This window comes from Papaver somniferum, chromosome 4 (genome assembly GCF_003573695.1).
Source record: "Papaver somniferum cultivar HN1 chromosome 4, ASM357369v1, whole genome shotgun sequence".
Lineage (NCBI taxonomy): Eukaryota > Viridiplantae > Streptophyta > Magnoliopsida > Ranunculales > Papaveraceae > Papaver > Papaver somniferum.
Genome location: NC_039361.1, coordinates 148,643,853 through 148,659,809, shown reverse-complemented (window position 1 = coordinate 148,659,809; position 15,957 = coordinate 148,643,853). Strand labels below are relative to the sequence as shown.

At 39.4% G+C, this 15,957-nt stretch overlaps 1 pseudogene; it reads right to left on the bottom strand.

The window, feature by feature from the left end:
• Window positions 1-426: 426 nt before the first annotated feature.
• LOC113273270 lies at window positions 427-11,773 on the bottom strand (annotated as a pseudogene).
• Window positions 11,774-15,957: the final 4,184 nt, after the last annotated feature.

The window sequence follows — 15,957 nt, the reverse complement described above, 5'->3', positions numbered from 1 at the left end:
ATGTCTTGTTATTACTTAACTTTGTTACACAACCGTTCAAGGCTATTTATAGCCAAACTCAAAAGTCATGCATACAATAGGTGTTGCCACGACACAAAACATGTGGCATCAAGTGAAGTCACTAATCTGTTTAGTGTTAGTCCAAACGTGGATTAATCTTATCACGGAGTTGTGCGGATCCCACGGTAAAATGCGGTCAGCCACATAATAGAAAGTCTGACAATATATAACATTCATTTTTAGAAGATTATCACTCCATTAAACTGACAAACAAGGTGCTGTCCAACACATTAACTCAGGGCCCTTGCTAGCCACAACGTCTCTTCCCTATAAGTCCTTTTACTATAGAAGAAATGATGGGACTCTTAAATTGTCCTAGAAGTAAATACGAGTCCATGAATCAACCATCTCCGGGACAAAGCACCGTCAATGTCCACCGAAATCGATAGTGAACGTACGAATTTCCATGGGGCCTAGTTCAACGACCAATTTCACTGGATCAAGCGCCCCACCCTTCACCACCTTAGCTTTTACCTCCGAGGACGAGGAGCCTTCATTTTTCCAGACCAATCTCTTTCTCTCCATTTCAGCTCTTTCTTGGTTAGCTGATAAGCTCATTTCTGTTACTTTGCCAATCTGGCGAGAGCCCAAGCAGTGTTACACAAAAAGCTGTGAGTAATATGAGCAAAGGGCATAACAGATAAATAGCTAGGCGGTTCATTGAAATCGGCCAGGTAGCCAGTAATTCACCTTCTTGTATGGGAACAGTTCTTTTAGTTCCACATGCGCCATCATTGATAAGTCCTTGTCCTCACCCATCTTTGACATATTGGGGTTCATGACATAGCGAAAAAACAATTAGCAAGCTGAATGGCTCAAAGAATACATTCAGTTATACAAGACACAGCAATGCCTGGTAGTTATAAACAAGACAAAAATAGAAGACCTCGTATAGGTGAGCCATTCGTACAAGTACTTTTCCGTCTACAAGCTCCTGCAAATTCGACAGCGTTACGTATATTTCTAATACGAAGCTGGGAAACAGTTCATCAGCAACCAACACGGATGCTATATTGAAAATGCCGGCCCTTACCTGTAAGGTTAGCATTGCAACATTATCAGGTAGACTGTAAGAGGGATCCATCCCTGAAAAAGACGTAACATGAGAGCTCCTCCAATTATCGCCATCCTGTAAATGAAAAAGAATTCATCAAAAAGCTATAATGCATGACATGCCAGAACAAGGTCGATTTTTTGGAGATTTTTTGTTAATGCACCTGTTCAGTGAAGGCTAAGAGAAACGGCGAATATATTTCTTGACCCAATGAACGGCGCCACTTGGCCCCCTCTCCCACAGGGTCAATCCTGAGATAAAAGTTGCCTTGGATCTGCAAGTAGTCCAGTTTTGTCATAAGGTGCATTTGAAGTCATATATTATCTTTTTAACGAGGCCTGCAAGAATTGTGTACTGGTTGCACATCCAGATCACATTGAAAGATGCTTGTCAACAAGAACAACTAGGCAAGGTGTGCTTACTATTAACCCCGTGCATTTATCAGCGACACAGACCGTTTCATTCAGTGCTTCTGCAACACCTCTGGAATCATCATAAACCAACCTCCTACACAACATTTTAAGGAAATGCATGGTACGCGTCTAAGAAACTTCAGTTAAAATGTTGCACATCTTTCATTTCTTGCATTTTGTAAGCAAAAAATGGAAATTGAAGAACAAACCTATGGAGCATCAGCTCTACTTGTCCATCCATTAAACTGGATCCACCCACTGACCGGTCTACCAGAACCGAAAGCTCAGTCTTGTCATCTTCTATATATATTCCAAGATTAATCTGTATGCAGTAACAACTTCATTAAGCACAGTCAAATGCATAATAACAGCTAATCTTAGAGCCAGAACGCTTAGATTGGAAGTTTTGCAAGTGATGAATACATACTGGATAGTAGTTTCCAGCTATAGGTTGGTTTACTTGTAAGTCCCAATCTGCTCTGTAGTCTCTGACCTGCAATTGAAATGAAATATTGGCATTGGCATTGCTGGACCAAGCACATGAAAACCACTTTCTCCCCTTCAAAGAGCGTGTAGACGTACCCTTTTGATAAAATCCCGTCCGTTTGAATCCGTGTAGAACGTTTTGTTGGTCTTCAAGGTAGTCGAAATTTTAGTTGTAATTTCTTTACCAATTTCATCTTCAACAGGTATCGGTCCAACCTGAAATTTCAGAATATCTCCAGGCATTAACATTCTAACGCTAGATTTATAGACCTTGTGCGAATGAGTGTACTAGGAGCTTACAATGAATTCCACTTCAGCATGTTCCTTTCCCTTGTACACTCTTGTGATCTGCAAAATGTTTTCATTTGGATTAACCCTCACATATGACTATAACATTTAAGAGCTAGGACGGGTGCATTGGCGAAGTACCTGATGTATCCATGCATTAACCTGTTGGTGTACTTCATCTAACACTGGTCCTCGTAGAACAGTCACAGGAACCTGACAGTGACAAAATATTGAATAGAGTTCAGACACTATTAAACTATAAGGACTTAGCCTTTCATGACCCCGGCGATTACTATATTGATGAATGGGAATTCCTTTATCCGTAGGCAAAATATATGTATACCTTTGAGCCAGATCTAAGCGGAAATGTACCATTAGGACGAAATATATATGCTCCAGATGCCTTCACCAAAAGATATATAAAAATGCAATGAAACTGTCAGGCATAACTGTACAAAATCAAAAAATTAAAACCCAAGAGCTATATTGCGTGAGGCGCTAGGCGATGCAAGGCACTTCGTCTTGCCTAGCGCCTAGGCTCGCCTAAGGCTCTAAAGGTGACCAGAAAAACCAAATTAGAAAGGTAATAGCTCACGTTCTTGGCGCCTTGGGGGTTTTATTAGTTAGGCGCCACCCTTGCACCTAGAAGACAGCCTAGCTCGCCTTTCACAACATAGCCGGAGAGCAAAAAAACAAAAATTCAAGAGGAATGCTGCACTGACAGAAGTAGAGTCACCTGAGGGTCTTGAATATCACTGTAGTCATAACCGGTGTAAAAACAGCTAGAACTCCTAGATTTAAGGGTTAACTACTAGGTTTTAACTGAAGAGAAGAGAGACAAGATGACGAAGTTAAACAAGACAGTTTCTATTGATTTCGAACTCATACAATATACAGAGACTCAATGCATATATATGCACAACTAACTTGAGGGTTAAGATACTATCTTTCCCAAATAAACACAATTTCCTAATATACAGGAATTTCCAAATATACAGGACTGACGTGTATGACACGGAGTCACGTTGTGTTAACACCCTCCCGCAAGCGTAACGGGTTATCTTGAACCGTAAGCTTGAACTTTAAAATAGAAAACCGATCACTAGAAAGTGGTTTTGTAAATATGTCCGCAATTTGATCTTTAGAGGATATAAAACGGACATCAAGAAGCTTGGAAGCTACTTGATCACGAACAAAGTGATAATCAATTTCTATATGTTTCGTCCGAGCATGAAATATAGGATTAACTGTGAGATAAGTTGCACCAAGATTATCACACCATAATATGGGAGGAGAGCGTGTGGATATACGAAGCTCAGAAATAAGTGACTGAATCCACATAATTTCGGCAGTAGCAATAGCAAGTCCTCGATACTCAGCTTCAGTACTAGAACGAGAAACAGTCTTTTGTTTACGAGCACTCCAAGAAATAATGTTACCACCCAAATAAACACAATATCCACTTGTAGAACGACGATCATCAAGAGAACCAGCCCAATCAGAATCAGTATATGCACTGAAAGATAGTTGTAGAGAAGGGGATGGCTTAAGGAGTATACCAAACGTACTTGTGTGCTTGAGGTAACGAAGAATGCGTTTGACTAATCCCCAGTGAAACTCTGTAGGAGCATGCATAAATTGACAAACCTTATTGACAGCAAACGCAAGATCCGGACGAGTAAAGGTTAAATATTGCAAAGCTCCAACAATGCTACGATATTCAGTAGCATCCGTTAATAAAGTACTACGATCAGAAGAAACATCACCAGAAGGGCTCAGCGGAGTAGTAATTGGTTTGACGCCATCCATTTTGACTCGAATAAGAAGATCTTGAGCATAACGTTGTTGTGAGAGAAAAAGCCCCGAAGAAGTACGAATTGCCTCAATCCCAAGAAAATAGGATAATTGACCAAGATCTTTAATTGCAAATTCTTGCTGCAAACGAGAGAGAATAGAGGTAATACCTGTAGTACTAGAGCCAGTGACAATGATATCATCCACATACACCAACAAATAGATCACACCATGAGTCCCAGTATAAATAAACAAGGACGAATCACACTTGGAAGTAACAAAACCGATTTGCAACAAAAAATTGCTAAGTCTGTGATACCACGCACGAGGAGCCTGTTTAAGTCCATAAAGAGAACGATGTAATTTGCAAACATGTGTAGGAAAACGAGAATCAACATAACCTGGAGGTTTTTTCATGTAGACTTCCTCTTGAAGTTCTCCATGAAGAAAAGCATTCTGCACATCAAGTTGATGAATGGGCCAATTGGAGGACAAAGCCAATGTAAGAATAATACGTATAGTGCATGGTTTAACAACCGGACTAAACGTTTCAGAGTAATCAATTCCTTCTTGTTGATTGTATCCTTTGGAAACTAGACGAGACTTACGACGTGCAACGGTACCATCTGGATTACGCTTGATTCGAAAAACCCACTTACAACCAATAACATTCATATAAGGATGATATGGGACTAAGGAACAAGTACCATTTTGGAGTAATGCATTGACCTCATCGTCAGATGATGTACGCCATTCAGGGTCCTTATGAGCTTGAGAAATACAAGACGGTTCAAGAACGGAATCACAGATGAGAGCATATCGTGAATTTGGTTTGAAAATACCATCTCTAGATCTTGTAGTCATCGGGTGTGTAACAGGAGAAGGATCTGTTGAAGTTACAGACGTAACAGTAGAAGTAGACGTCTGAACTATGTTTGGTGCAGCAGAAGAAGGCGGCAAAAACAACTGAGAGTCGGACGAATCAGGAACAGGAGACACTGAATCGACAGCATCAGATGTTTTCAGCAACTGTAGCCGACAAACGTCAGAGAGTGATGGCAACGGCGGAAGAATAACGGCAGGTGACGGCTAATGATTAGAGACAGAGACTGGCGACTGATGATTAGAGAAGGATGCTGTCGGCTGAGAGGTAACAGCAGGTGACGGCTGATGATTAGAGACAGAGACTGGTGGCTGATGATTAGAGACAGCAGGTGACGGCTGATGATTAGAGAAGGACGCTGTCGGTTGTGAAGGAACAACAGGTGGTTGACGAGAAAAAATTGCTGGCGGCTCATGATTAGCTGGAGACGTTTCATGATTGATAGATACTGATGACGACGCAATATTGTGAATAACAGGCAAGGGAAGAGTTACCTGTGAAGGAGTCGACGACGGCGAAGGTGATGACGCGGATGCAAAGGGAAAGGTAGTCTCATCAAAAACAACATGTCGACTGATGTATATTCGACCCGTAGGAATATGAAGACACTTATAACCCTTATGAGAGGGGCTATAGCCAATAAAAACACATGGAGAAGATAAAGCATCCATCTTATGAGACCTATACGGACGCAAGTGAGGATAACATAGACATCCAAATACACGAAGAGAAGTGTAATCAGGCGGAATACCAAAAAGAGCTTCATATGGAGAAGAATTATTGACAGAAGTCGAAGGGACACGATTCATCAAATAACAGGCAGTGTAAAAGGAGTCATACCAATATGAAGACGGCACAGAGGCCATGTTAAGAATAGTAAGACCAGTTTCACGAATATGACGATGACGACGTTCAACCAAACCATTTTGTTCATAAGTATGTGGACATGAAAAACGATGAAAAATTCCAAGTTCTTGGAGACGTGGAGTGAGTTTGCGATATTCAGCAGCATTATCAGATTGAAATATTTTTATCTTTCGACCAAAAAGATTTTCAACATGCTTTTGAAATAAGAAAAATATAGAGAAAGCATCAGATTTTTGAGACATAGGAAACATCCAGGTAAAACGACTATACGCATCAATGAATATAATATAATATTTATATCCTTCATTAGATAAAATATGAGAGGGTCCCCACACATCGGAGAGAATTAAATCTAATGGATTCAAATAAACTGTTGTACTGGATTGAAAGGATAATTTATGACTTCTATGCGCATGACAAAAAGAACAAAAACTAATAGTTTGATTTGAAACTGGAAGAGAAAACTGAGAAATAACTTTGCGAACTGTGCGCATCATTGGATGACCCATTCTAGCATGTCAGGCTTGTAAACTAGCACGTTCTCCTATGTAAGCCTGAGGAATTGGAGATGAAACATCAAGTTGATAGAGACCACCCTTCCTAATGCCGCGAAGAAGAACCTTCCCGGTACATCGATCCTTCACAAGACAAAAATTTGGATGAAATTCAAATAAGACATTGTTATCAGTAGTGAAACGAGAAACAGATAAGAGATTATGAGAGATTTTGGGTGCAAAGAGGACATTACGAAGCTGCAACTTACGGTTGGGAGTCCCTAAAATTGAGGAACCAACATTAGAAATTGGTATAGAAGAACCATTACCCATCTGAATTTGATCAGGACCAGTATACTCAGTAGGAAATTGAAGACGAGAGAAATCATTAGTAATGTGATCTGTAGCACCACTATCAGGCGTCCAAGAAGGTGATGATGAAAACCCAGGTCCATAAGCAGCATAAGCCCGAGATGCAGAGGATGGTGGTTGACGCCTAGGTGGTCGAAAACTCTTGTCATAACGGTTCCAGCAGTCTTGGGCCTCATGATTTTTACGCCCACAAAGTTGACAACGAGTAGAAGAAGAATCAGAGTTCACAGGCCCACGTTGATTGTCAGGTGAAGCAGGCCCACGTTGATTCTGAAAACGAGCAGGCTGAGATAAACCATGCCCATGGTGATTCTGATTTATGTTGTTACCAGTAGGGCGAAAGGAAGATAACTGAGAGTTGGGTGCTGAAGATGATCCAGATGATGAAAAAGAATTATACGAGGATTGTCGATTCTTGGCAGCGAGATTAGAAACTGGTTGAGAGTTGGAAAGCTTTGTCTGTTGATCAATACGGAGTTCAAACTTCAGGAGAAAAGTGAGAAAATCTTCAACAGACAACGAACTCATCGTGGTGGTTAATGATGTGACAATAGCATCATAGGTACTGTCCAAGCCAGCTAAGAGACAGTGACGAAACTCTTTGTCTGTGACAATGGTATCTGCTGCTGCCAAGCTGTCCACAAGATCACGAGCACGGTCTATGTACTGACGCATAGTTTGGGAACCTTTCCGTAATGCTCGTAGTTCACAGTGAAGATGATGAACTTGAGCATCAGATTTAGAGCCATAAAGAGATTCCAGAGATAACCAGATTTCTTTAGACGTTGTTAATCGACGTACATGACGAAAAGCAGCCGGGGTAAGAGAAGAAAACAGCCAACTAACTAAGAGTTTATCCTGTTTTCTCCAGGAAAGATAGGCAGCGTTTGGGAGATCAGCAGCAAGAGTTTCTGTAGGGCATGGAGTTGTACCAGTGACATAACCATCCAAGTCATGTCCCTGAAGATAAGGAAGAAATTGAGCACGCCATAAGGAGTAATTGGTGTCATCTAGCTTCACAGTGATCATGTGATGTGGTTGAGAAAACTGAAAAGAAGAAGTCGTAGAGGACTGCATGGAAGACATGGTAGAGTTAATTATAGCAGAGACTGTAGAAGAGGCTGTAGAAGAGATGGTTGATGAGTCTGTCATAACTGAATAGGATCTGCTAACCTACTGATACCAAGCTAGAACTCCTAGGTTTAAGGGTTAACTACTAGGTTTTAACTGAAGAGAAGAGAGACAAGATGACGAAGTTAAACAAGACAGTTTCTATTGATTTCAAACTCATACAATATACAGAGACTCAATGCATATATATGCACAACTAACTTGAGGGTTAAGATACTATCTTTCCCAAATAAACACAATTTCCTAATATACATGGATTTCCAAATATACAGGACTGCGGTGTATGACACGGAGTCACGTTGTGTTAACAAAAACTATATGACTGATGCAGAGGAGCTTTGACCTTGACAATGTTGATAACAGACAAAAGATATCATCAAAACTAAATGTAAACAAATGTGGAGATTATTAAAAACAAAAGCCTGGATAAATAAGGATCGATGTCGGTGCACACCAAGCTTCTTCTATTGATATACTGAGTAAGTTTTCCTTGATGGACATCATATATAAGTTTCAAATTTCCTTGCCCAACTTCTAAACTTCCATTTCCATTTCTTTTTGATCCATAAACTGTTGACTTGGACAAACTAGCACCTGCAATTTCACATTAGAGAAATTTGAACAGCCGAATGTGAGTAGCTTAGAAATGGCAACAAACCTCCTGTTTTTGTTCCAGAAACAGTGTAGGTGCTGAAACCAAGAGGAGGTACAGATGCGGAAAATGCAAGCCAATACTTGGGTGTATCACTTGGCGATTTTCCCAAGTATGCCTTGACATGATAGTTTCTTATGTTCAAAGAAGCACTGGACAGAGGTAAGAGCTGTGATTCAATTACTCTTCCACTGGAATCCCGGACCGTCACTGATTCGCTGGTAACCTGACACAAGTTAGACAGTGTTAGCTGACAGCTTACAAAATTATCAACTGCTTGCACATGGTCTCTCAACTTCCGATATTAATAGAAATGCAGTTACAGGAATCCGGACGACATCCTCCCTCTTCCATCCAAGTGCATTATAGACAACAATGACCTACAAAATAAAACAAACGACACCGAAGAGTTCATAAAAGAATTGCAGTTTGTGATTTAATGGTGCAACCCAACCAAATAAGATGGAGAAAGAACTTACAAAGCTTTTCCCATGAGACAAATCGACTTCAGTTGGTGGACAATAACTTATGTTCAAAAGTGGGCACTGAAAGAAACTGACACAGGTCATTTTGCGTTATAACAATAGTTAATACAATATAAACAACTATACCACTAGCAGGAGCTTCATTAGCTTGCCTGCTCAAATTTAGTTGCCGGTTTCCCAGAAGTCCGATTTCCTGTTGACTCTGACAAGCTAGCAAGTGAAGATGCAACCAACTCCTCAGCCTGCAGAAAATAAAGACGAATAAATGAGATTTTCTTACATAAAGAGTAACTATGATGCAATAGTCACACAATTCTCGAGATGCTGCAAGAGAATATTCACCTCCACATAGCCCATTGATAGACGTTTTGCATAATCGTTAGCTACATGCTGCTTGGATGTTCCGCTAACTGCATCATGATGCTGAGCAATTGCTAATGCATCTGCCAGACTGTCCGTATTAGGCCTTGATTTGTTCCTCCCTTTAAAGAATTCCAATTGCCTTGCTGCCTGATAATTAGATTATTAGATCGAAAAGTTATAAGCAACACAGGTACAAAATATGAAATTAATGTTCGAGGAAAATACACTGAGCTTACCAAATGGTAACCACTCAACACCCTGACATAGCGTTTTAAGGCAGGTCTGCTAGTGAAGTATCCAGTCCAGTATGAATTTGCTCGGTCCGCATAGCTGATATACATGCGTCAGTGCTTATAAGAATACATGAACATGAGAAGTAATCAAGAGAAAAACGAGCTGCATCTTTCAACTCACGGAAAAAAATCACCGGTCTTGAGCGGCCAGGATTCATGACTTGCCCATTTTGCATCGGTATAAATGGATGGAGTTGAATAAAGAGCATTGACACGCCCATCCTGAAACCATTTCAAATCAAAAGACGAAGCAACACAGAAGTTCGCTTTGTAAATGCCAAAACAGCTTGTATAAAGGAAATACCTACAATGTTGCTGCATTACTCCAAGTGTTTCAGAGAGATATTATTACAAAAGGCGTACCATATTCACGTAGTGTATGAACTTGTCCATCTGACGGAACCATGAATTTGCGTATTGGTACTTAAAAGTCTGTCCCCATGGTCCACATTATATGATTTGTTCTAGTTACATTTGCCTGAGAAAAAGAAAGAGCTTCCTCAACTTTGTGCATATGGAGTAAAACATTGAACTTAGTAGTGAGCCAGTGATATCGCATTAGCTATTCGAGAACGGTACAAGCATGAGGTGGGTACCTGTGATATCGCATTAGCTACAAAATCGTTGACTCTCTCTTGGACATTGTAATCAAACAAATCATGGTCATCCTTCAAATCCGAAAACAGGAAAAAAATGAGTTTGTGAACAAACAAGCTTTTCAAAGGCATCTTATATTACACTTTACCTGAACAACAGGGGATGCATCATTAACTTCGAAGTAGAAGTTACTACTGGGAGGTTCATAATTTCTGGTGAGTGCACCGGCGAAAATCTACAGCAACAGCTTGGTGGTTAACACATGATAAGGGAATATAATACAGAAGTGCACCCGTAGTAAATTAGTAATCACCTGAGCTGATGAACCAAGGGTCTTAGAACCTTGCCAGACAAACTCGAGGCGCTTTTCATTTTTACGCTGTTGTAAATCTTGGTAATCGATCCTACCGAAGAAAAAAGAATCGAATCCTACCTACAACCACCAAAGTTTGTCTCTTTACGTTACAAGGAAATGTGCATATATATTCCACGACAAATGCTTGCAGTATCCTTTTTACGCTGTACCTCGGCTCCCAGCAAGTAAGCTTGGACTGCTGAATGACCAAACGGATCGATTTGCCAACCGATTCTAGGAGTCTGATTAAACACTTGCTTGATAAATCGGTGCCCAAGTGTTGTTTGGTCGATCATGTCAATGTAATGTGGTGCCGCCTCATCGTGCATACACATTCCCCCATTTCTTTGATTACAAAACAAATACACAATCAAAATCCAAATCCAAATTGGTACAGCAACAAATAAGATGGTGTTTGATTTTGCTGACCATTAGGTGTCTGGATCTGACTCGCATGTCAGACCGTTCACTAACGCTCATATTTTTGAGTCAGTTGAGACTCAACTGACTCAGAAAATCAATACATTGAGTCGGATCCAAATGATTTCATTCAGATCCCAAAAAAAAGCATGATGTAGATGTAAGCAGAAACAAAATTGAATACATACATTAGTTCCAGTTGGCCTGAGCGAACTAGCTTCTTAACTATATCTTGAACGGTATCGCTTTGTTCATTCCACCAGCGCTGAAAAAATGCCTGCATCAACCAAGTATAGCAATATTGCGTTCTTAGTGTAAAAAGTAAAATTCGCAAAATTCAAACTAGTTAGAACCAATACTAGATCTTGCCTGCTCAACATATATGAACTTGCGATTTTTATCAGCTAATAACGCCGGAACTATGGAATCCAAGACATTTTGAACACAAGCTATCTGGATTGAATTGTTAGATCCAACATAATACTGATCAACAGTCTTTAACCAACCAACATCATCATGAGTATGAGCAACTAAATGAACATTAAGCTTCCCATGAACTATACTTTGAGAGGTATTGTACGCAATGTACTTCGATTCTACGCCGGAAAAACTTGCCAAAAACAAGATAAACACAACAAGTGCAGCAGTGGTGGTGATAATACTAGCCATTAATGTTTCAAAGTTGAGCAGGAACTGCACACTGGGTCTAAGATGTAATTAGCGACATGCATTGTCTGTCCTATGTATGTTATCTGGCCCCTGTGAATTCATTTGAGATTGAGAAGATCGAAACAAAGAAATCCAAAAAGTATGTGATCAGATTTTCATTTGTCTTCTACTAATCATTGTTTTGCTTTATTAAGTTTTGTTACAGATACATGTGAAGCCTGCCTACAAGAGAAAACAACCAAAATTTTAAAGTCAGTTTTTTATGTGTACACATGATTGTTGGCACGGACCGAAACGTTTTTACTGCTATCTTTGCTTTATTAAGTTTTGCCAGACACGTAGAATGTATGTTAAATTCCGCTAGATATAAGGTTACGACGGAGGGTAGTGCATGTACCGCCATGTCAACACTTATAAGCTTAGAAAATAAAGCTCTCACCTTAAACAATAAAATAAGTTTTCGCTGACACAAACATTTTTAATGTTTTCTTAATTTTCTATGAAGTCCGTTTTTTTTAATGGTCATTGCAAGATAAGACACGTAGAATGTGTGTTAAGTTTGATTTCTTCTGTAAAATATAAGGTTCTAAAAAAGGGTATGCCTATACTATCGTTAAATAAATATCTCAACTCAACGATGATGAAATTCTCACTGCCTATTAATCGAAATTTAATGATGAAATCCTCACTTCCTATTAATCGGAATTGGTCTTTTGTGATGTAATTATTCTGGTGAGGGCACTTAACAAACTTAGATTGGTGTAACTATTATTGGGTAAAAGAAACCGACACTTGGATTGTTTGTTATGTTTAAATTTTAGTACATTTCTTTTAGAGCACCCACAATAGTCACGGATTTTATACGGAAAAACACCAACGACAACTTGTTGGGAGAATAAAAAAAACTACAAGTGGAAAGAACTACGAAGAGAAGCCAAATCTGGCTTTTGCCAAATATATCGGGGCAGAGAATATACCTTTCACATGGAGTCGGCCGCAGTTTAAAACTGCGTTCAAGGATAGATGCAATTATAATTTGTCTAAAGTTAGAACGGTTTGATAATCTACGTCAGATTGGAACCAATATTTAATATGTGTTTCTTGAAACGTAATTTTAAAAGCGTTTCATTAATAACGTTTTTATAAGTAGCGATTTATCAAAGCGTTGATTAATCGCTCAACTTGAACATAGTTACAACCATTATTAAAGATAAGTCATGACCTATTACACATTATTAAACATAAGTCGTGACCAATTACACAAGGGTAGTCATGTGTTTCGTCTATCGGTAGACATATATATTGTTTACACTGGTGATGAATGATTCCAGAATGTTCGTTTTTTTACTGATAAAAAAACCTTAGATTAAAAGTTTAACCCTAATAAAGAAACCGTAGATTAAAAGCTTAAAAGTCCAAACAAACTTGGTGTTGATATTCTTGGATGTAGTTGCCCATTCTATCCTGGAAGAGTTCATTCTATCTTGGAAGTCTCCATTGATAGCAGCGGCAGCAATTCCTATCTTTTTCTTGAGTTGTGGGATATGGAAGAATGGATGTATGTTGGAATGTGGTGGCAGCTGAAGTTTGTAAACCACAGACCATACCTTCTCAATGACTTGAAATGGTCAATAGTGCTTGGATGATAACTTGAAATTTTTCCTCAAGGCTATTGTAGTCTGTCTGTAAGGTTGTAACTTAAGATAAACCATGTCATTCAACCTGAATTGTCTGTCAGTCCTCTTCATGTCTGAAAAATACTTCATCCTCTCCTGGGATTTGTGTGGTGACTCTTTGAATAAGTTGATCATTTGATCCCTCTCCTTGATGTAATCTTCAACATCTACTATAGAGGTGGTGGCTGAGATGGGAAAGTCTAGGTGAGGAGGGGAGTACCCATAAAGAGCCTTGAATGGAGTCATGTGAAGGCTGGTGTGATAATTTGAGTTATACCACTATTCAACTAATGATAACTACTTGTGCCAAGATTTTGATATGTGGCCAATCATACATCTCAAGTAGTTCTCCGAGCATGCATTTAGTCTTTCTGTTTGGCCATCAGTCATGGTAGGCAGTCCTGAGGTGCAAGCTGGTGCTAATAGCTCTAAAGAAGTCCTGCCATAAGTTACTAATGAAGATCTTGTCCCCGTTTAAAGTAATAAATGATGGTAACCCATGAAGATTGTAAACATGACTCAAGAAATCTTGTGCAACAGTTGCAGCTGTGTAGGGGTGACAAAGAGCAATAAAATGACTGTATTTAGTCAATCTGTCAATTAATATGACATCCTTTCTATCTGATTTTGGAAATCCTTGAATAAAACCAAGAGAAATATGTTGCCAAGAATGCTCTGGAATGAGAAGTGGTTGTAACAGACTTGCAGGATAAGTACGTTCTCTCTTATTCCTTTGGCACACATCACATGAGATCACAAATTCCATCACACCCTTCCTCATTTTGTCCAGTAGAAGTAAGCTATTGCTCTTTGATAGCTACTTTGAATTCCTGAGTGGCCTCCAATAGCAGAAGAGTGTAGAGATGATAAGATATGATAGTTTTCTTAATGTTATTACCGTTACCAATATACAACCTGGACTAATATCTTAAGACTTCATTGTTATAGTTGTGATGCTCCACTGAAGTTGGTGAAACAAGCAGTTTGAAAATAATTTCTTTAACTGCTTAATCTTTCTCATAGCTTTTGGAAATGTCCACTTCCCATTCAGGTTGAGAAGAAATAATAGTATTACAAGTAGAAGGTGGAATTATGGACAAGGCATCAACTGGCTAAGTGTGGGCAATATACAGGGAATTCAGTTCAGAATTGTCTTCTTCCCACCTCCAAAAGTGCCAGTATAACGTAGGGAAAGTTGTAAATGTGACCGGTACAATCAAGGTGTTGGTTTTGGATCTCACGGATTGCATCAAAAGATTATGAGATCTTTCCAAAGGTTTCAGCTTATCCAGATTCAACAAAGGCTTCAACTTCTATGTGATCAAGGTTAACTGTGAAGAAGACAAAACTCACCTTGCAACTACAGGGCCTTGGCTAGCACTGCATAATTTCATGGTTCTCAAGGAGATACCAAAATATGGCTTCATAGACTTTGATACAAAATGGTTCGATTTTATTATGATGCAGATTCATCTAAAAAGGGTTCCAACAAGAATGACGGGTTTGCAAGCACTGTATGAGATATGCACACCAACGAGTATTCTACAAAAATACAAAATACCCTATGGAAGAGATGATGATGAGAAGAACGTGGACGTTATAGTGTTGATAAATCTCAAGAAGAAAATGCCAACTGGTATGTGGGCTAAATGAGGAGAAAAGAAGACTGGAATAGAATATGACTATGCCATCACTCCAAGACTTTGCCAAATATGTAGAATCCCAGATCACCCTGCAAAAGATTGTTCACCTCATAAGGAAGAAGGGAGAAGCAAATTAGTCACTGAAAATAGAAGAGTAATAGAGCTAGGGGGCACCTCCAAGGCACAACATAAAGGATCACGAAAGTATGAAGAGGGAAAAATGGATAGCAACAATGAATCATCTGACTCTCATCATGTTACAGTCCAAGTCACAAGAAATGACATTCCAAATGCCCTAAAAATTATTGGATTCTATGGAAAAGATTCACAAAAAGAGCCATAGGAGGAGAATGAAGTAAACATCAAAGTCAAGACTGAGGAAGAGTTTCCACACAACTTGAAACCAGCAGATCTATCAGACCCTTTCATCAACAGACCTTTCAAAGGAACTCTAGAAGAAGACAAAGAAATCCTCTTCAATGTAGGGGGAAGAGATGAAACAGAAGTTAAGAGGGAACCTCAGAGTAGAAGAAGTGCAAGAACCTCATCTATCAAAAGAGCAGCAAGAACTATGAAAGCTGCACCTGAATTGAACTCTCTTTCAGTTCCTCCAGGTTTTGAAAGACTTAACACTCAAGCTGCATAGGAAGAAAGCCCAAACAGAGCATGGACTCGCTTCCCACGTCAAATGAATCCGATGAAAGAATTTGAAGCTACTAAAAATGAAGAAAGATAACAAAATCCTGGAAATGCTAAGAAGAAAAGACTGTTTGAAGAACCAACAAGCTTCTCTAATGAAAGTGCTCACAAGAAGAATCTCGCGCCAGAAACGCAAAGGAGAAAGGACACAACAAATGAAGGGACTTCTGCCTCTAACTGGGAGCTGAAAGACAAAAAGGTATGCTTAATTTATGTCTCCAAGTTTATGAATCTGAGCATGATGAACATGAATTGTGTCACCC